General features: G+C 43.1%; 1 protein-coding gene across 16 annotated transcripts in view; it reads right to left on the bottom strand.

Annotated features, from left to right (window-relative positions):
* Positions 1–22429, bottom strand: part of LOC137372999 (nuclear receptor subfamily 6 group A member 1-like) — a 399911-nt gene that overhangs the window by 330848 nt on the left and 46634 nt on the right. For 10 of the 16 annotated variants that reach the window (XR_010975545.1, XR_010975541.1, XR_010975546.1 and 7 more), the window contains one exon: positions 13073–13145. The exons of the other annotated variants lie outside the window; for them this stretch is intronic. The gene's annotated coding sequence lies outside the window, so the exon portion shown is untranslated. The remainder of the gene's footprint in view (positions 1–13072; positions 13146–22429) is intronic. 16 annotated transcript variants of the gene reach the window in all.

Consider the following 22429-nt stretch of genomic DNA (forward strand, 5'->3'; position numbering starts at 1 on the left):
GCTCATATCTGATCTGCACTGCGAGTGAGATAGAGTAGATTAGAAGCATGTCAACTGTTCTGAAATGTGCCTGGCTGGATTGTAAAGTATGTTTTCAGCACCATAAACACTGGAGCCCTCGAGTTATTACTGGCTTTTTTTTGCCAAGAAGAGCCTTATAATTATCTGTTAATATGAATTGCTAATTTACTGCTAAAATGCTTAACGTGAACTGAGAAAAGGCCATTTTGTCCCTCCAAGATCATTCCCATCACAGACCATGTACAGTTTCCTCTATGACTAAGACCATAGCCTTAAAGTTTCTCCATTGTGGGGGCATGAAAATGGCTCAATTTGAGTAGAGCGGGGAGGAATTTGGGACGGGACCATTCATACTGGGTCTGTGCCCTCTGTTAATTGGCCCTTTGAAGTTCCACCAGAGGCTGGATGGGCACCTCCTACAAAATGTCCCCTTCCAATGAAGACATCACAAAGAGAGGTGGGCCTCATGGAATGATATCATCCATCAGAATTCCCACCAGTCTCACCTCCTTGTCCCCTACCCCAAATATGGCTGGTTAAGAGCAGTCCATTTGTTCCTTCATATGCTAATCAAGATAAAAATTACATTAAAAAGCAAGTTCTTCAGCTAGTATAGTTGGCCTACTTATAATGTCACAAAGTGCCATGGTGATATCCCTCCCTATACCCACCACAGAGGTGCTGAAAATAGCATGGTGTCTGTTTAAAGTCTGTTACTGCTCCCGATGTTGGAACTTGGGATAAAGGGCGGCACAGTGGCGCAGTGGTTAGCACCGCAGCCTCACAGCTCCAGCGACCCGGGTTCAATTCTGGGTACTGCCTGTGTGGAGTTTGCAAGTTCTCCCTGTGTCTGCGTGGGTTTTCTCCGGGTGCTCCGGTTTCCTCCCACAAGCCAAAAGACTTGCAGGTTGATAGGTAAATTGGCCATTATAAATTGTCACTAGTATAGGTAGGTGGTAGGGAAATATAGGGACAGGTGGGGATGTTTGGTAGGAATATGGGATTAGTGTAGGATTAGTATAAATGGGTGGTTGATGTTCGGCACAGACTCGGTGGGCCGAAGGGCCTGTTTCAGTGCTGTATCTCTAATCTAATCTAATCTAAATTCAGCAGTAAGTCCATGGCGTTATAAGAGTGCTTCTTTTTTTTAATATGTTTTTAAGGACTCATATTTAAATTGTGGAAATAGATTAATTTTGAAGTCTGAAGAAATGCTGGACTTTGTTTTTTTCCATGAGGGTAATTGAAAGGACACTTGACTGTGAAAACAATTGCTGGAAAAATCAATGAGTGCTAAAAACAACATTTATTGGAGATCACCTGCCTTAACATAAATAAACAACAGAAACATTGGACTAAAGGGAGATGTTGACCGTGAAGCTACATGTCAAGGTTTATGGAGGTCAGGAGGTTGGCTTTCTGTTTGGGGTTTGGATATTGTTTTCAGTTCAGTTGAACTGTTTTGAAGACAGCCTGTCAAGGGAAAAATGCCCAACTCGCCTTTTTCCTGAAGAAACCCTGCATATTCAGTGTCATAATCGAAACCCTTGATGCCACATTTCTCCTGAAAAGCTGTAAAAAACCTGCCAGATTAATTCTCGATGCCGCCTGAAAAGAACTGCTGAAGAAAACATCCCATTGACCCATTTACATGTACTCGGATGCGTGACCAAAAGGGACAACTGACATCTTTCCATATCTTCTTTTTTCTCTTCAAGAATTATCAAGGTTTTGGCCAAAGTTTTTTTTTGTGTCTTTTTTTTGTAAGAGAGCTCTGCAGAGAGAATTTCTTTATTCTTTTCAGTGTGTGTGTGAGTGATTTAAAAGAGGAACTTTCATATTTTAATCTGTGTATTAATGCTTTGCTTCATTACTGGATAAATCTTGTTTTTATAATAAACTGATAATTTTGTTGTTTATTAAAGAAACTTGGTTGGTGTATTTTATTCTGGGATAAAGAGTAGAGTATATGATTGACTGTATCGGTAACTGGGTAAACATTTTAAAATATATGTTGTGACCTGTGGAGAAGTGGGACTGGAAAAGACAGTGCATTCCTCCCACCTTGGTCGTAACATATAACAGGAGCTCATCCGGGATAAGCAAAGCCAATGGCGTGCAATTGTAAGTGGGGTAATAATAATTGAAGAGGAAAAGGGGAAAAAAACAGGTTTCTTGTGCATTAGAGTGAAGTTTGCATTACTGGAATGTCTTTGTCAGTTGCTACGACCTTTCTGAGGAGGGAGGATTAATCCCTGAGGTGATTTGAGAATCTTAACCAAGGTTAGGCTAAAGGAATTGGCAGAAAAGTTGGTATTAGAGTTAAAACCAAGGGCTAAGAAAGCAGACATAATTAAAGTAATAGCAAAGCATTTGCAACCGGAAGAAGGAAAAGGCAATCCAGATGCTAGTTCAGTTGAAGTAGCTAAAATTAAGTTGCAGGCGAAGCAGCTTGAACTTGAAAAGGAAAAAGATAAAGAATTGGCATTGAAAAAACATGAACTTGAGCAGGAAACAGAATTGACAATGTAAAAACTTGAATTTGACAGAGAGGAAAGGGCAAAAGAGAGAGCATTTCAAAGAGAAAGAGAAGAAAGGGAATTCAAATTAATAAGGATGGAACTAAGACAAAGGGGTGGTCTTGACTCCAGTGAAAGTTCTGGTGAGGAAAGATCTGACTCCAACCCAGGATCCAGCGGACAGCCGTTTAAATTTGTGCAAGCCTTCCTGAGGTTTGAGGAAAGGGACATAGAGGCATTTTTCATTTCTTTTGAAAAGATAGCCAGACAGTTGAAGTGGCCGAAGGAAAGCTGGATATTGCTTATGCAAAGCAGGTTGATGGGCAGAGCTCATGAAGTTTATGCCATGGTTTCTGAGGAGGCTTCTGCAGATTATGAGATGGCAAAAAAAGCTATTCTCGCTGTGTATGAGTTAGTCCCTGAAGTGTACAGGCAGAAATTTCGGAACCTCTGGTGACAGCCTAGCAGACCTATATTGAATTTGAGGGGGTATAGCAAATTAATTTTGACCATTGGATGCGGGCACTAAAGGTAGAGGCCACATATGGGAACCTTAGGGAATTAATTCTGGATGAATTTAAAAATTCTCACTCCCTCTGTTAGTACGAACCCATGTAGAGAACCAAAAGGTTTCAACAGCCAGACAGGCAGCTGAGATTGCTGATGATTATGAGCTTGTTTACAAGCCCAAACACTTAGTCCATCACCTCCACAAACCCAAAAAGGATAAAAGGTGTGACAGTGAAAGAAAGACAAGTAGCCGGGAACACGAAGGGACAGCAGGAACGCCCTGGCAACTCCTCCACAGGCCAGAAAGGAAGATGCTGAGGGTGGCAGTGAGGTCCGAAAGCCTAAGTGTTACCATTGTCACAAGTTGGGACACCTTCGTGCAGAATGCTGGATATTGCGGGGTATACACATGGTACTTATTGGGGTACACAAGGCCAATGCAGAGAAAGGGGCCCTGACCAAAGTATGACAGATCAGGCTGTAGCTCTGACTGTGGCTGTAAGGCCAAGTACAAAAACTGCTGTGAGTGCGAGGGTTGTAAATAAGATAGCTGAGAATTATAGGGAATTCTTGTCAAAAGGAAAAGTAACCCCTTATCCCTCAAGTGAGGCAGTAAACCTATAGTTATACTTAGGGATACAGGAGCAACCCAAACTCTTTTACTGGGGAAAGGCATGACTTTTCTACCAGAGGACGCTTTGAATACCTAAGTTTTAGTGAACGGTATCAGCGGGAAGTATATACCCATACCTTTGTATCGGGTGCACCTGGAGTATGACCTAATGTCTGGAATGGTAACTATAGGAGTTGTCCCTAGTTTGCCAGTAGACAGAGTTGACTTACTCCCGAGGAATGATTTGGCTGGAGCGCAGGTAGTAGCTTCTCCAGTAGTCACGGAAAAAGTAAGTGAAGTTAAAGAGACAGAACAATTGCAGGAAAAGATTCCAGGAATTTGTTCCTGATGTGTAGTGACCCGAGCAATGGTGAAACAAGTTCAAAGGTCAAATTGGCACCACAGACAGATAGCTGAATATCTGAAACTTTCTTTGGGGATTTGGATAATCTGAAGGAAACGGTCAGTAGATCTTCTCTGATCAAGGTTCAGCAAGCTGATACAGAATTAAATAAAGTAGCACAATCAGCTATAACTGAAGCTGAAGCAAAGGGAGTTGCGGAGCTACTATATTAAAAATGGGATTCTGATGAGGAAGTGGAGACCTCCTCACAGACCTGTGGAGAAAGAATGGATGGTTGTTCACCAGATAGTGGTACTGCCCTAGTATCACCAGAAAATATTAAGGATAGTCCATGAAGTTCCTATGGTGGGACATGTGGGGATCCAGAAGCACCAATCACGTATAAGTTGACAATTTTTATCGGCCAGGTCTTTACAAGGACATGGTGCAGTTTTGTAAAACGTGCCATATGTGCCAAATTGTGGGAAAACCGCAACCTGCAATCAAACCAGCAACTCTAATTCCCGTACCAGTTTTTGGGAACCATTTAGTAGGGTGCTGGTAGACTGTGTGGGACCTTTACCAAAAACAAAAGTGGGACATCAATAAATAGTCACTATTATGGATATGGCTACTCGGTTCCCAGAGGCCATTCCCTTGGGAACAATTTCTGTTCAGGTAGTGGTAGAAAAGTTAACCCAGCTCTTCCCTAGATATGGATTAGATATCAATCAGATCAAGGTTCCAATTTTCTGAATAAAATGTTTCAGGAAGTTATGGGCAATCTGGGGAGAATCGAGTTAAAGTCTTCAGCCTACCACCCACAGACACAAGGGGCTTTAGAATGGTACCATCAGACCCTCAAAATGATGGTCAGGGCATATTGCCATGAATATCCTCATGATTGGGATAGAGGATTGGAATTTCTTTTGTTTGTCACTAGGGATTCATTGAATGAGTCTACCGGTTTTAGTACTTTTGAATTAATTTATGGACATGAGCTAAGAGGTCCTCTATAACTAATGAAAGAAAAGCTTTTAGAACATAGGGATGAATCTTCCTTTTTAGATTATGGGCAGAATTTTACACTACCCCAAAGAGTGGGACGGTGGCGGGGGTAGAGGTGGCATAAAATGGAGCGGGAGGCTCGGGGAGGCCTTCCCGACCTGCTCCCGCTCCTGCTGCCATTTTATGTAGGGTTGCGGGGGCTAGAAATGGCCCGCCCGCCCCAAAACAATCAAGGCCCGTAAGTGGACCAAAGAAGCCGCCTGACAAAACCAGGAGGTTTCCGAGCGTCCTGGGGTGGCCCTCATGATCGGGCATCCTATGCCCGATCTGGAGGGCCACGCCCCACTACCCCAACCACTCCCAAGACCAAACACACCCCCCTTCCCCCCAATCGACCACCCTTGCCTCGCCGGGGCCCAACCAATTACCCCCAGCGAGGCAACCAAAACTTACCTGCCAACCTGGCTCCCAAGCACCCTCTCTTCATGCTGGGCTGCAGCCTCAGCAGTGGCCACCACCTCCAGTGACGCTGCTGGGACTAAGAGCTGCCGGCCTGCTGATTGGCCAGCATCTCCATTAGGCAGGACTTCCTCCCTCAAGAGGGTGGAGGTCCTGCCTCACACCAATTGAAGCCTGGGGACCCGCAAAATACAGGTCGGATCCCCAGGTGAGGCCAAAGCGTTTCGCCACTGACTTTTCAGTCGGTCGCTGGCTCCCGTCTGCCTACCGTAAAATCCTGGCCAATGTATCTGTGTTGGGGGAGTGGCTCACGAGAGCCTGCAAAGTGGCTCAGGAACACCTGAAAGCTTCCCAAACAACCATAAAGAAATGGGCAAGCAAGTATGCAAAGAACCAAACATTTCAACCAGGGGATGAAGTATTAGTATTACTGCCTTTACAGGGAGAAACGCTGAAAGCATGGTTCAGTGGTCCGTACAGAGTAGTCAAAAGGATTGGGAAAGTAAATTATTTGATTGACACCCCAGATTGCTGGAAAAAGAATCTGCTGTGTCACAATTTGTTGAAGCAAAATTACCGCTGGGAGGAGGATACACATGCACAGGTATGTCAGGTAGGAGAAACAGTGAAGGATGAAAGGGATATTGAGGATGAAGCAGAAGGAGGCTTCGACAATTCTCAAATTGAACCTCCTACTATCCGGTTAGCTAATACTGAATTGTTAGGGAGATTAGACACTATGCAGAACAATGAGAAGACCTAACAAGGCTACTCACAGCATTTAAAGGAGTCTGTAGGGATAAACCAAGATGTACAACATTAGCCACACGTGCAGGAGAATTCTCTCCTATAAAACAGCATCCTTATCGCTTAAGTCCAGAGAAACAGGTGCAGGCAGAAGCAGAAATCCAACACATGTTGGAAAACTTCCTAATTGAACCCAGTTGAAGCAGCTGGAGTTCCCCAGTCATGTTTGTGCATAAACCTGATGGTTCAATGAGGTTTTGCATTGACTACAGAAAGGTTAATGCAGTAACAAAGGCAGACTCCTACTCAATTCCTCGCTTGGAAGACTGTATTGACAGAGTTGGCAGAGCCACATTTCTTACCAAAATAGACTTGGAAAAGGGGCACTGGCAAGTTACTTTAACACTCTGAGCTAAAGAAATATCGGCCTTTTTCACACCAGATGGTCCTTTCCAATGCTGAGTGATGTCATTCGGGCTAAAAAATGCACCAGCCACTTTTCAGAGACCAGTGAACCAAGTGGTAGCCAGTGTTCCTAACTGTGTGGTTTACCTTGATGATGTGCTGGTATACAGTGACACTTGGAAGGACCACTTGGAACAACTAGAAGCTCTATTTAGAAACTTACAGTCAGCTGATTTGGTGATAAGCCTTGCCAAAAGTGAATTTGCAAAAGCATGGATAACCTACCTGGGGCATATAGTAGGGCAAGGACAAGTGTTGCCAAGAATAGCAAAGGTACAAACATTGCTGGAGCTCCCTGCCCCCAAGACTAAACGAGAAATCATGAGGTTTTGGGGGATGTGTGGTTTCTACTGTAAGTTTGTGCCAAAGTTTAGTACTACAGCTGCTCCACTGGCAGATCTTCTTCAAAACAAGAAAGCCAAGGTAGTATGGTCAGGAGAGTGGCAAGCATCTTTTGAGAGGCTGAAAGTCAGTTTGATTAATGAACTAAGGTTGGCTGCCTCAGATTTCACTGAGTCCTTCAAGGTAGCAATTGATGCTAGTAACCTGGGGGTCAATGCAGTCCTGTTACAAGATGAATCAAGCATAGAAAGGCCAGTGGGATTCTTTTCCAAAAAGCTAAATTGACACCAAAAGAGATACTCAACAGTGGAAAAAGAAACCCTGAGCTTACTATTATCTCTTAAACATCTTGAAGTATATATCTGCCACAACTACAGAAAGACACTGGTGCATACTGATCATAACCCCCTAGCCTTTGTGGAAAAATTCAAAAACCAGAATGCCAGACTATTTTGATGGAGTTTACTATTGCAGCCCTATCACTTAAAGATTATATTGCAGAGGGAAAACAATGTAATTGCCAATGCTTTGTCTATAGTTTAACTTTGCTTTGAGTTTTCTGAGTGCAAAAATGGTACAGGGCATATCTGTATTAATTACAGGTAAAGAGTGAATGAGAATGAATATGTAAATGTGTTTTAATATTTTTCCATCTTCTGTTTTTTTCCACCCTTTGTAATGAAACACATTTTAAAATGGTATTTCATTCCTCCATGGATGGAGGTGTTATGAAGGTGCTCCCATTTTAAAAATATTTTTTGAGGACTCGTGTTTTATAATTGTGGAAATGGATTCCCTTGGAAGACTGAAATGATTCCAGAGATGCTGGACTTTGTGTTTTAAAAAAAACAGGTCACCGGAAGGACTTTGGGACTTGAGATTTCTGTTTAAAAACAAACCTTACTAGAAGTCACATGTCTTCAGCTAAATAAACAGCAAAAGCCTTGGTGACTAGGAGGAGTTGTTTACAGAGAAGTGACATGTCAAGATTTATGATGATCAAGAGTTGGTTTCGTTTTGAATATTGTTTTGAGTCAGCCTCCTAAGAGAGAAGACGCCAGTTCATCCTTTCTCCACCTCTCTGAGAAACCTTGAAAATCCAGTGTGTGATAGCTGAAAGTCCTGATTCTGCATTTCTCCTGGAAAGCCTGTCAGACTAATCCTGGACATCGCCTGAACAGATGTGCTCCAAAAAGGTCTCAGTAACAGCCGTTTATGCGTATTCAGGACACCAGAAAAGGGACAACTGATATCATTCCATATCTTCTCCTTTTCCTTCAAGAATGAATAATTATTTGGCCAAAGTATTTTTTTTGTCTTTTTTGTAAAGAGATCTCTGCAGAGAAAAATTCTTTATTTGTCCTTTAATCAGTGTGTGTTTGTGTGTGCGTACTTTCATATTTCAATCTGTGTTAATGCTTTGCATCTTTACTGAATACATCTCATTTTATAATAAATTGATAATTTTGTTGTATGATAAAGAAACCTGTTTGGCGGATTTTATTCTGAAATAAAAACAGAGTATATAATTGGCCGTATCGGTAACTGGGTAAACATTTAAATATATGTTGTGACCCGTGGAGAAGTGGAACTAGAGAAAGACAGTGCACTCCTCCCATCTGGGTCGTAGCACTGTGGCTGGAATAGATTTGCTGCTAGGCAATGATTTGGCTGGAAGTAAAGTAGTAGCAGTCCCATTGGTCTTAGACAAGTAATATGAGGCCACGGAGACAGAACAAGTACAGTAGTAAGTCCCTGGAATCTTTCCTGCCTGTGTAGTAACCCGGTTCATGGCTAAGCAAGCTCCCACAGAACAAGATGTGCCAGTAATTCAGTCAGATGACCTCAAGGTCTGGCTAGCTGTAACACTTTTTGGAGATTTAGCGGAGGTATACGCCAAACCCTCCTTAACTGAATTCCAACAGACAGACTCTGATTTAAAAAGGATAGCACTGACAGCCTATTCTAAGGCAGATGAGTGTTAATATTTTAAAAATGGAATCCTAAGTGACCTGCAGAAGAGGAGTGGACAGTGGTTCACCAAATTTTAGTTCCCGCTAAATATCGTAGGGAGATTTTGAGGATTGCCCATGAAATCCCTAAGACTGGGCACGTGAGTATCAGAAAGACCCAGGCCCGGATAAGCTGACACTTTTACTGGCCTCAAATCCACAAGGATGTGGTTAACCTTTGCAAGACCTGCCATACCTACCAGGTTGTTGGGAAACCACAACCTGCAATTAAACCTGCTCCACTCACCCCATTCCTGCTTTCAAGGAACCTGTCAGTAGAATTTTACTCGATTGTGTGAGACCCCTGCCCAAAACCAGGACAGGTTATCAATACTTTTTAACCATCATGGACATGGTCACTCAATACCCAGAAGCCATACCCTTAAGGAAAATTACTCCCAAAGTGATTGGTAGAAGGATTAGAGGGGACATGAGGAAAAACTGTTTCACCCAGAGGGTGGTGGGTGTCTGGAATTCACTGCCCGGATCAGTGGTGGAGGCAGAAACAAACACTCAACTCATTTAAAAGATACCTGGACATGCCCCTGAAGTGCCGTAACCTGCAAGACTATGGACCAGGTACTGGAAGGTGGGATTAGATTGGGCGGCTAGTTTTTTTGGCCAGCACAGACACGATGGGCTGAATGGCCTCCTTCTATGCCGTAATTTTTCCATGGTTCTATGGTTCAAAGCAGTGGTTGAGAGGCTGACCCAATTTTGCACATGATACTGCTTGCCCAGACAAATTCAGTCTTATCAAGGTACTAATTTCATGTCCTGAACATTCCAAGTAGTACATAGCCTTGGTATTGACCAGCTGAAATCTTTAGTCTCAAGGGGCTCTGGAATGATACTGTCAAACCCTGAAAACCATGATCAGCACATATTGTTGTGATTACCCCCATGACTGGGATAAAGGAATAGCTTTCTTGGTGTTTGCTACTAAGATTCACCAAATTAATCCACAGGTTTCTGGACCTGAGGTGAGCGGCTCCCTGGAACTGATTAAAGAACATTTCCTGAATCAAAGGGAAGAAATCTCATTACTAAACTACATATCCAACTTTCGTGAGAGACTTTTTAAAGTGTGTGCTGTAGCAGAAGAACATCTAAAAGCAGCTCACCATAACATGAAAAGGCAAGCAGACAAAAAGGCTGCAACCTGAGCATTCAAACCAGGGGACCAGGTTACAAGGAGAACCTCAAAAAGCCAAATTCAGTGACCAACACATATAGAGAAAACGGTAAATGACATGAATTACTTGATTGATACCCCAGACTGCAGGAAAAAGCAAAGACTGTGTCACATCAATATGCTAAAACAATACCACAGCCGGGAACCAGATAGACCAGTAAGTGTATGCCAAACAGTAAGAGCTGTGGAGGAAGACAGCCCCAATGAAGATGAACTCAGTGAGGAAGAGAACACAGAAAATTCTCAAATTGAACACTCCACCATAAAATTGGAAAATACAGAAATATTAAGGAGTCTAGACACTATATTCAACTAACTCTCTGACCAGCAGAGACAGGACCTAGCAACACTGCTAAGGGAGTATGAGGAAATTTGCAGGTACAAATTGAGTTGCACATCTTTAGCAATTCACAATGTTGATGTAGGAGAGGCCCCACTAATGAAACAGAACCCATACCGACTGAGCCCTGACAAATGGTCTCAGGTCCGCACAGAAATTCAATATATGCTGGACAACGATTTAATTGAACCCAGCCAAAGCAGCTGGAGCTCCCCTATTGGACTGGTACTGAAACCGGACAGATCAACCAGACTTTGCATTGATTATTACAAAATTAATGCAGTATTCCGAACAGCTCATAGCCAACCCCTGCATTGAGGATTACACTGACCGAGTAGGAAGCTCCGCCTACTTTAGCAAAATTGACTTATTGAAAGGATATTGACAAGTCTCCATAACCACCCAAGCAAAAGAAATTTCAGCATTTGTCACCCCTGATGGCTTATACCAATGTAAAGTAAAGCCATTTGGTTTAAAGAACGCCCCGGCACCTTTCCAAAGACTCATGGATCAGGTGGTAGCTGGTTTAAACAACTGTGTCATCTGCCTGCATAACCTATTAGTTTACAGTGATTCCTCGGAAGACCACCTGAACCATCTAAGGGAACACTTTAATGGTTTACAGAGAGCTCACCTAGTGGCCAATCTAGCAAAGAGCGAATTTGCTCAGGCTAAAATAACTTATTTAGATCACATCATAGGCCAGGATTGAGTGTTGCCAAGGCAGCAAAAGTGCAAGCCTTGATAGATATCCCCATTCCCAAAACAAAGAAGGAAATAATGCATTTCCTGGGAATGTGTGGGTTTTAATGAAAATTTGTTCCAAATTTCAGCACCATAGTTGCAGCTTTAACTGACTTGTTGAAGGAAAGTGTAAAAGTGGTGTGGTTAGAGTGGTGCCAGCTAGCTTTTGAAAAGTTAAAGGCAATCTTAACAAATGACCCAGTATTGGTAGCCCCAAATTTCAATAAGCCCTTTAAGATGGCTATTGATGCCAGTGGTGTTGGAGTGGGGGCTGTCCTACTCCAAGATGATGATTCCAGCCTAGAAAGGCCAATTGGCTATTTTTCCGAAAAATTAAACAAAGATCAAAAAAGATATGCCACCATAGAAAAGGGGGATATTAGGGCTCCTACTCACCCTTCAACATTTCAAAGTCTATGACAATAAAGGTCATCGAAAAATTCAAATTTACACCCACCACAACCCCCTAACATTAATGGAAAAATTCAAAGTTAAAAATTCCAGACTGTTTTGATAGAGTTTAATTCTCCAGACATTCACCCTGAAAATTGTACATATAGCTGGGAAGAACAACATTATAGAACAACAAGATGCCTTGTCCAGAATGTAAAATACTGTACAACCAAGAAGTCTGTGCTGATGTCATGACTGGAAGCTGAGGAATGTATGGGATGAATGTATATATGTGCGCTATCCTATATCTTACATTCCTTCTTTATGAAAGAAAATGACAAAATATGACATACCAAGGAATTTGTTATTCCCCTTTTGTGGGGAGGTCTCATGCACAGAAGGGGCCATGATGAAACAATGAAATGGAAGAATTATGAATTTAAAAAAGTCAACTATTAAAACCACAAGAACATGGACACTGTACCACAGTCAAAATGGAGTAGTGGTCATGTGACCTCTCATACTGGAAATCACTAAACCTGTGTGCAGAGCTGGACCTCATTAAACTTGTCTGAAAAAGCTCTGGGAAGAACCCCTTTGAAACTAAAAAGAGCACTATTGCATATGAATAAACCTTATCAACATGAATGAACTAACAAAGGATTCTGGAGACAGGCTGACTCACAGCCCAAAGAAAAAAAATATATGTAAAGTAGCACCATGTTAACAGAATGGTTCCCATTCAGACATCAAATCAATAGCCATGGTTATCATATCCTAGCCCATTGTGTGGTCACACTAAGGGAGAGGACCTTGCGTCTCTTACCAGAAAGCCTAACGTGATGGATTTTTACCTTAAAAGATAGCCCTCTGGAAAGAGAGAGGGGAGATCAAGCCAAAACCTTCAGAAAGCAGTCCAGTCAGAGCAGGAAGAACAATAACTGAACAGCCACTGCAGCAGAGACTTCACAAACTGACTAAGATTCTCCATATGTGAAGGTAACAACATCCACACCACCAGCTTTGTGCTGAAGTGTAACCACTAGAACCCTACAACACCTCAACAAGTTCAAGACTACAAACACCCAGGCCTTCACCTTTAAAAAAAAGACTGTCCACCGAAGAAGCTTCAACAGGTTTACAGTAAACCACAAACACTTACCTCACTTTGGACTTTAAACTACCTACACTTTTCTCTATCTATCTGTTCTTGTGTATGCGTGTGGGAGTGAATGTGTGTGTGGGTGAAGTTGTGACCATTTTGCAATTGTATAAAAATAAATAGTTTTTTTTAAACTTACAAGAAAACCAATCATTTGCCTGTGTATTTGACCCTAAAAAACATTCAGGGACTAACTCACCATTTTAACAAAACACAATTGCGATCAGTTGAGAGGTGAACAGTGGGAACCACGCACATCCCTTTCCACCTGTCTGTAACAAAGGAGATATCATGTTTGAAGGTATTCATTAAAGTATGCCAAAGGTCAATAGCGAAATGGATTGATGGCATGAGTACCACACAACACTGATAGATCTTTATTTTAAATGAAACTCCTCATGTAGCAATGATTCTGTAGCTCATTAACCTATCTTCAATAGCTTATAGTTATGAGTATCCAAGATAGCTTTGTTTGGATTTCAATTTGCAATTATGTTTTATATGCACCTACAAATTTTTCAATTATCTTTAAATAGGAAGAACGTAAATACTATAAAATTCTATGATTCCCTCAGGAAAACTTTTATATAAACCTGAACAAATTTTGAACCATTAAAAAAATTGCAAGGAAAACGATCCCTTAATCTAGATCCCTGGAGAACTGTAACAATTAAAAGGTAATTTTTCCCCTAGACTTTTACTTTGCACATTACAATCACTCTATTACAACCTCAGTGAGGCTGTTAACATTAAAACATGAGATATGAACTCCCCAGAACAATTTAAAGAATTACAAGATTTCATGTTAAGACTTTTATTATAAAAACTAAACTAAACTAAAAATCCCCATTAACTAAATAGCACTTTGTGAGTAGCTGATACCCCAAATTACAGAGAAAGATATTTTCTTCACTTATTAAAACACTTGAAAACCTCACACGACACTTATACATTCTACAGTTCTCCTAGATGGTGAAATCTTTGCAGTTAAGAGCTACAAACTCCTCTCAGTTGCAATGGGTTGACTCTCCCAGAGCTTTCTCAAAGTCAATGTCCTCTTTGCTCACTTCTTTGAGCACTTTCAAACTGGAATTCCATGCATAAGGTGATCTCTGGTGATCCTGTTGGCCTGTTACTTCTCTGCAAACCTCAACTTTCAAAACAGGTTCAAGTTTTTGCAGCCTTTTGCTGTATCAGTCTTTTGAGAGCAGGTGTTTCCTTTCTCCCTTGAGGCTGCCACTGCTGGTTATTTTCTCCCTTACAACATGCCTACCTTTTGAAAATCTGTTGAACTTATCCAGAATCAAGGGTAAATAGCCAATTGTCTTTTCCAATATGCAAAGTCCCCAAGTCTGGCGACCCAGAGAGACCCAGGCTTTCCATTGTTTCCAGGTGTTAGCAATTCGTATTTACATTTTCAGAGCCACTGGCTCCTTGCTTATAATCTGAAAGTCTGGGAGGGTGAAACCCATTGTTGTTCAGGTGTTATACCCTTGCCTTCTGTTTCTCAAAAGAGTCTTTGATCTGGGTTCTTGTTGTCCTGGTAACAAAGGTCCCTGCCTTGACTTTAAGCAGTGTTGATGTGAGGTCAGCTGACTTCTCTGATTCAGAAACACAGAATTGTTACAGCACAGAAGGAGGCTATTCGACCCATTTTGTCTGTGCTGGCTCTCCGAAGGAGCAAGTCCCCTAGTGCCACTCCCCGTAGCCCTCCACATTCTTCCTTTTAAGATAATAATCCAATTCCCTCTTCAATGCCTCAGTTGAACCTACCTCCATCATATTCTCAGGCAGTGCATTCCAGATCCCAACCACTCAATATGTGAGTTTTTCCTCATGTCACTTTTGCTTCTTTTATCAATTATCCTAAATCTGTGCCCTCTTGATCCCGATCCCTCCAGCAACGGGAACAGTTTTTCCCTATCTACTCTGTCCAGACCTCCCATGATTTTGAATATCTCTATCAAATCTCCTCTCAACCTTCTCTTCTCCAAGGAAAACAGTCCCAACTTTTCCAATCCAGTCACATAACTGAAGTTCCTCATCCCTGGAACCATTCTTGTGAATCTTTTCTGCACCCTTTCCAATGCCTTCACATCTTTCCTAAAGTGTGGTGCCCAGAACTGGATGCAATACTCTAGGTGAGGCTGAACCAGTGTTTAGTACACATTCAACATAACTTCCTTGCTCTTGTTCTCTATGCCCCTATTAATAAAGTCTAGGATGCTGTATGCTTAGTTAACCATTCTCTCAACCTGTCCTGCCACCTTCAATGACTTATGCATGTATACACCCTGGTCCCTCTGCTCCTGCACCCCATTTAGAACTGTACCCTTTGTTTTATATTGTCTTGCTGCATTCTTCCCATCAAAAATGAATCACTTGACACTTCTCTGCATTAAATTTCATCTGCCATTTGTCTGCCCATGCCACCAAACTGTCTATGTCCTTTTGAAGTTCTACACTATCCTCCTCACTCTTCACAATGCTTCCAAGTTTTGTATCATATGCAAATTTTGAAATTGTACCCTATACACAAAGGTCTAGGTCATTAATATATATCAGGAAGAGCAAGAGTCCTAACACTTACCCCATGGGGAAGTCCACTACAAACCTTCCTCCAGTCCGAAAAAGATCCATTAACCACTACTCCCTGATTCCTGTCACTCAACCAATTTCGTATCCATGTTAGCTACTGTCCTTTTTATTCCATGAGCTCTAATTTTGCTCACAAGTCTGTTGTGTGGAACTGTATCAAATGCCTTTTGGAAATCCACGTACACCACATCAACTGCATTACCTTCATCAACCCTCTCTGTTACCTCATCAAAAACTCCAGCAAGTTAGTTAAATACAATTTGCCCTTAACAAATCCATGCTGGCTTTCCTTAATTAACCCACATTTGCACAAGTGACTATTAATTTTAACTCAAATTATCATTTCTAGAAGCTTCCCCACTGCTGAGGTTAAACCGACTGGCCTGTAGTTGCTGGGCTTATATTTCCACCCTTTTTTGAACAAGGATGTTACATTTGCAATTATCCAGTCCTCTGTCTAAGGAAGATTGAAAAATTAAGGCCAGTAGCTCCGCAATTTCCGCTTTCACTTCCCTCACTATCCTTGGATGCATCTCATCTGGTCCTGGTGCTTTATCAACTTTTACTACAGACAGCCTATCCAGTACATCCTTCTTAGCACTTTTACACCCTTCAAGTGTCTGAATTACCTCGTCTTTCACCATGATCTGCGCAGCATCTTCTTCCTTAGTAAAGATAGATGCAAAGTATTCATTTAATGCCTCAGCTATGCTGCTGCCTGCAAGCATAAATCCCCTTTTGATCCCTAATTGGCTCCACTCCTCCTTTTCCCACCCTTTCACTATTAATAGGCCTATAGAAAACTTTTGGATTCCCTTTTATGTTAGCTGCCAGTCTCTTTTCATACTTTCTCTTTGCTTTTTTTATTTGCTTTATCACTTCCCCTCTGAACTTTATATTCACCTGACATCTGTCATAAGCACACTTCTTCTTCATCTTAATCTCTATCTCTTTCATCATCCAGGGAGCTCTGGATTTGTTTGCCCTACCTTTCCCCTTTGTGGGAATATACCTTGACTCTGCCTGAACTATCTCTTCTTTAAAGGCAGTGATTGTTCAGCTACCGTTTTGCCTATCAACTTTCGATTCCAATTTATTCGGCCCTGATCCATTCTTACCCCAATGAAGTTGGTTTTCCCCCAGTCAATTATTCTTACGCTGGATTGTTCTTTTTCCTTTTCTATAGCCAACTTGAACATCATGTTACAATGATCAATGTCCCCTAAATGTTCCCTTAATGACACTTGATTCACTTGACCCATCTTATTCCCAAGATCCAGGTCCAGCAGTGTGTACTTTCTCATTAGACTGGCAACATACTGTAGAAATTTTTCCTGAACAAACTCTCGGAACTCTTGCCCCTCTCTGCCCTTTACACTACTACTATCCCAGTCTATGTGTTGGATTTTGAGCAGGAGGGAAGGGGGTCCCAGGGTTGAATTGGTTCCCAATGGAGTTCCTCTGTGGGCCACAAATTGCCAATGGAGGAGAGACCACCCCCCAACCCCCCAACCAAGCTTATGGGGAGGGCACTTCATTTTCCAAGGCATCCTCCCTACATAGCGGAAGCCCCACCATTGCCCCGGTAAGATCACAGTGGGGGTGGTGTTAGGCCCTTAAGTGGCTGTTAATAGGCCACTTAAGGACCTCAGTTGGCCCCTGGATGTGAAGGCTATCGTTGGCCTATCCCGCCTCTGGGAATATCGGGCCCGGCAATTCCAGCATTGGATTCCGTGGTGGCCGCTGCCGCTCTGATTCTCCAACCCCTCCCCCCCACCCCCCTGGCCATGGAAGCCACCGTTGGGAGGACAACAAGTACCAGCCCTAAATTCAGATAATTAGTCATAGAGTTATACAGCACAGAAACAGGCCCTTCGGCCCACCGTGCCGGTGCCGGCCATTAAGCACCTAACTATTCTAATCCCATTTTGCAGCACGGCCTGTAGCCATGTATGCTATGGCATTTCAAGTGCTCATCTAAATACTTCTTAAATGTTGTGAGGGTTCCTGCCTCTACCACCTCTTCAGGCAGTGTGTTCCAGATCCCAACCACCTTCTGGGTGAAAAAATGTTTCCTCGATACCCCTCTAAACCTCCTGCCCCTTACCTTAAATCAATGCCCCCTGATCATTGACCCCTCTGCTAAGGGAAAAAGTTTCTTCCTATCTACCCCATCAATGCCCCTCATAATTTTGTATACCTCAATTAGGTCTCCCATCAGCCTTCTCTGCTGTAAGGAAAACAACCCTAGCCTATCCAGTCTCTCTTCATAGCTCAAACGCTCCAGCCCAGGCAACATCCTGGTGAATCTCCTCTGCACCCTCTCCAGTGCAATCATATCCTTCCTATAGTGTGGTGCCCAGAACTGTACACTGTTCTCCAGCTGTGGCCTAACTATGATGGAGTTTTATACAGCTCCATCATAACCTTCCTGCTCTTATATTCTATGCCTCGGCTAATAAAGGCAAATATCCCATATGCCTCCCTAACCACCTTATCTACCTATGCTGCTGCCTTCAGTGATCTATGGACAAATACACCAAGGTCCCTCTGACCCTCTGTACCTCCGAGGGTCCTACCATCCATTTTATATTCCCTTGCCTTGTTAGTCCTCCCAAAATGCATTACCTCACACGTCTCAGGATTAAATTCCATTTGCCACTGCTCCGCCCATTTTACCAGCCCATCTATTTTGTCCTGTAATCTAAGGCTTTCCTCCTCACTGTTTACGACACCACCAATTTTCATGCCATCTGAGAACTTACTGATCATCCTCCTATATTCACGTCTAAATCATTAATGTACACTACAAACAGCAAGGGTCCCAGCACCGATCCCTGTGGTACACCACTGGTCACAGGCCTCCACTCGCAAAAACAACCCTCGACCATCACCTTCTGCCTCCTACCACTGAGCCAATTTTGGATCCAATTTGCCAAATTGCCCTGAATCCCATGGGCTCTTACCTTCTTAACCAATCTCCCATGCAGGACCTTACCAAAAGCCTTACTGAAGTCCATGTAGACTACATCTACTGCTTTACCCTCATCTACACATCCAGTCACCGCCTCGAAAAATTCAATCAAGTTAGTTAGACATGATCTCCCCCTGACAACGCCATGCTGACTATCCCTGATTAATCCCTGCCTCTCCAAGTAGAGATTAATCCTGTCCCTCAGAATGTTTTCCAATAGTTTCCCAACCACTGATGTTAGACTCATCGGCCTGTAATTACCTGGTTTATCCCTGCTACCCTTCTTGAATAATGGTACCACATTCATTGTCCTCCAATCCTCTGGTACCTCTCCTGTGGCCAGAGAGGATTTGAAAATTTGTGTCAGAGCCCCTGCTATCTCCTCCCTTGCCTCACGTAAAAGCCTGGGATATATCTCATCTCCTCCTGGAGATTTATCCACTTTTAAGCCCGCTGAAACAGCTAATACTTCCTCCCTTTCAATGCTAATTTGTTCAAGTATATCACATTCCCCTTCCCTGATCTCTACACCTACACCGTCCTTCTCCATAGTGAACACAGATGAAAAGTAATCATTAAAGCCTCACCTATGTCCTCCGGCTCCACACATAGGTTGTCACTTTGGTCCCTAACAGGCCCTACTCTTTCCCATTTATCCACTTGCCCTTAATATACTTATAAAACACCTTAGGATTTTCCTTTATCTTGCTCACCAATGCTTTTTCATGTCCCCTCTTCACTCTCCTAATTACTTTTTTAAGTACCCGCCCCCCCTCACCCACACTTTCTATACTCCTCTAGTGCCTCCGCTGTTTTCAGAGGCCTGAATCTGCCACAAGTCTCCTTTTTATTCCTTATCCGATCCTCTATATCCTTTGACATTCAGGGTTCCCTGGACTTGTTGGTCCTACCCTTCACCTTAACGGGTACATGTTGGCTCTGAACTCTCACTATTTCCTCTTTGAATGACTCCCACTGATCTGATGTAGACTTTCCTACAAGTAGCTGCTCCCAGTCCACTTTGGCCAGATCCTGTTTTATCATATTAAAGTCCCCCATTATAACTTCTTCAGAATTCTTGCACTACTCTGAAATTTCATTGCAAATATGTTCCTCCACATCTTTATTTACCACACTCCATAAATTCACATATGTGCACAGTAACCCTGATCTAGACTTTATTACTTTATCCCTTTCTCTGAACCCACCAAATAACCTATTATTTCCTGGTCTGGTGCTGTCTCTCCCAGTATTCTGTGCACCTTGGTATTCCTCTCTGATATTACCTCCTGGTTCCCACACCCCTGACAAGTGAGTTGAAACACTCCCAGTAGCACTAGCAAATTGCCTGCAAGGAAATCGGTCCTGGCTCTGCTTAGGTGCAACCCGTCCTGCCTGTGTACAGGTCCCATCTCCCCAAAGCTGGTCCCAAAGTCCCAGGAATCTACTGCGCTCCCTCCTGCACCATCTTTCCAGCCACACATTCCTCAGCTTTATCCTCCTATTTTTATACTCACTTGTGCATGGTACCAGGAGTAATCAGAGATTACTACTTTTGAGGTCCTGCTTGTAAATTTTCTACCTAGCTCCCTAAATTCTGACTGCAGGATCATATCCCTCTTTCTGGCACCAATGTGGACCATGACTGCTGGCTGTTTACCCTCCCCATTCAATAGCACCAGGAAGTAGATAAATGTAGGGCCAGGACTCCATCTTAAATTACATTAAAATCACAGTTTTTAAAATATAATCGGCTACAAAGTCCAGCATTCATCACAACTCATAGAAAATTACGATTTCTCTTAAATCCGCTATTCACAGCAAGTATCTTTCACAATCAGTAACACATTTCCAATAGAAGGTGAGTTGATGACGCCAAAAATGATGTATCAATGATACTTTTCAGTTCCGATTTGTGACAAGAGCAGCATTTGAAGAGACTTATCCAAACAAGTCCACTGAGGGTCCACATTGCTGTTTTGAGGGAAGAACAGAGTGTATCTTCCAAATGTATCATTAAATAAAGTTGTACCAGTACATGAAGACTATAAAAGTCTGAACTTTTTAACCACAGTAGCATTTTTGAGAGAAAGTGAGATTTTGATTGTTTTCTGAGGTTCTTTTTTCTCACACCGAGTATAACATGTACTGTAATAGTAACTCTCAATTTAGCACATAGCATAGTGAAGCTGTTAAATACACATGATGTGCCTGGGGTGAAATTGCAGCAGAAGTTTCGCATCGGTGCAAAGCAGTTTTGGCTTTGCACCAACACTAAACATTATAATGTAAATAGGCAAGGCCTAGACTGACTCTAAAGTGAGGCAGAATGAGACTCTCCCCTCCAAGCGGTCTTACTCTTCACTTTGGTGTCATGTTGGGCCCTGACTTTAGATTACACTATAACTGGGACGCACACCGAGACAAACATCAACTGCTGCTGGAGGACTATCAATTCGGTGAAAGACGCCCTTTGGTCTGCCCGAAACTTGCTGGTCTTCCAGCGCAAAGAGTTGTCCACCACCGAATGTTGCAGACTGGCACATTCCAAGGTCCAGGACTACGTGCTGAGGGACGCACTAAAGCTTGGGGCAGCCGCAGCAAAGGCTCAATGGGGAAAGACCACAGTGTAAGGTTCCCCCACCAAGCTGGACTGAGGGGCTGGATCCATGGGAAACCCCTCGAACTGTATCGTTAATATTCTCAATTGCTGTAAATGTAAAACTGTAATTGACATGACAATAGTGAAACAGAAGGGTTGGGAAGAAACTCATGACAGTATTGAAGGAAACTGATCTCCCTTGCAATGTTTGTATTTTTTGGTGCTGTTTGGAAACTGTTTGGCAATGTAATTTTTACAGATTTTTATGAATAAAGTATATTTTGGAAATAAAAAAAAAATAACTGCACCCCACTCCTGCGCTGTGGCGGTCACCCGAGCCATTTTCCGCTTCATCTGGGGATCTAAAATGGACCGGGACCGGAGGGACACAATGTTCAAATCTCTGGATAAGGGCAGGAAAAATGTACCCAACGTGGCCCTCATCCTGATGACCACCTTCGTGTGCGGCTGCATCAAGCTGTGTATAGACCTCCAGTACGCAAACTCCAAGTGTCACTACGTGCTGAGGTTCTATCTGTCCCCGGTGTTGCGAAGGATGGGCCTGGTCACATTGCCGCGGAACGCTCCATGCAGTTGGACCGTGCCGTACCACCTATGCTTCGTGGAGCAGTTTCTGCGGGAAAACACCTTTGACCACCGATCCATCAGGCAGTGGTCTGCACGGAATGTCCTCAAGGCCCTACGGGAAAAGGAGACGGGGTATCCTGTCGGATGGTTCCCCTAGCAGACCGCCAAAATCATCACCAGAACTTTCAAACAAGCACCAAGATGTAGCTTGGCTGGTGGTGAGAAGGGCCCTCCCCATCAGATCCTCCCTGCACGCCCGAAGTCTCGCCCCCTCCGCGCAATGCCCCCGCGGTGGCTGTAGTGGGGACGAGATGGTTGCCCACCTACTCCTGGAATGTGTCTTTGCAAAGCAGATGTGGAAAGAGATACAGTGGTTTTTGTCGAGGTTCATCCCAAGCAGCTCTGTAACACAGGAGTCTGTGCTCTACGGGCTGTTCCCAGGGACACACACCGAGACAAACATCAACTGCTGCAGAAGGACTATCAATTCGGTGAAAGATGCCCTTTGGTTTGCCCGAAACTTGCTGGTATTCCAGCGCAAAGAGTTGTCCACCACCGAATGTTGCAGACTGGCACATTCCAAGGTCCAGGACTACGTGCTGAGGGACGCACTAAACCTTGGGACAGCCGCAGCAAAGGCTCAATGGGGAAAGGCCACTGTGTAAGGTCCCCCCACCAAGCTGAACTGAGGGGCTGGATCCATGGGAAACCCCTCGAACTGTATCGGGAAAATTTTCATTTGCTGTAAATGTAAAAATGTAATCAGCATGACAAATGAAATGGAAGGGTTGAGA

The sequence above is a fragment of the Heterodontus francisci genome, chromosome 8 (genome assembly GCF_036365525.1).
Source record: "Heterodontus francisci isolate sHetFra1 chromosome 8, sHetFra1.hap1, whole genome shotgun sequence".
In the NCBI taxonomy this organism is placed as follows: Eukaryota; Metazoa; Chordata; class Chondrichthyes; order Heterodontiformes; family Heterodontidae; genus Heterodontus; species Heterodontus francisci.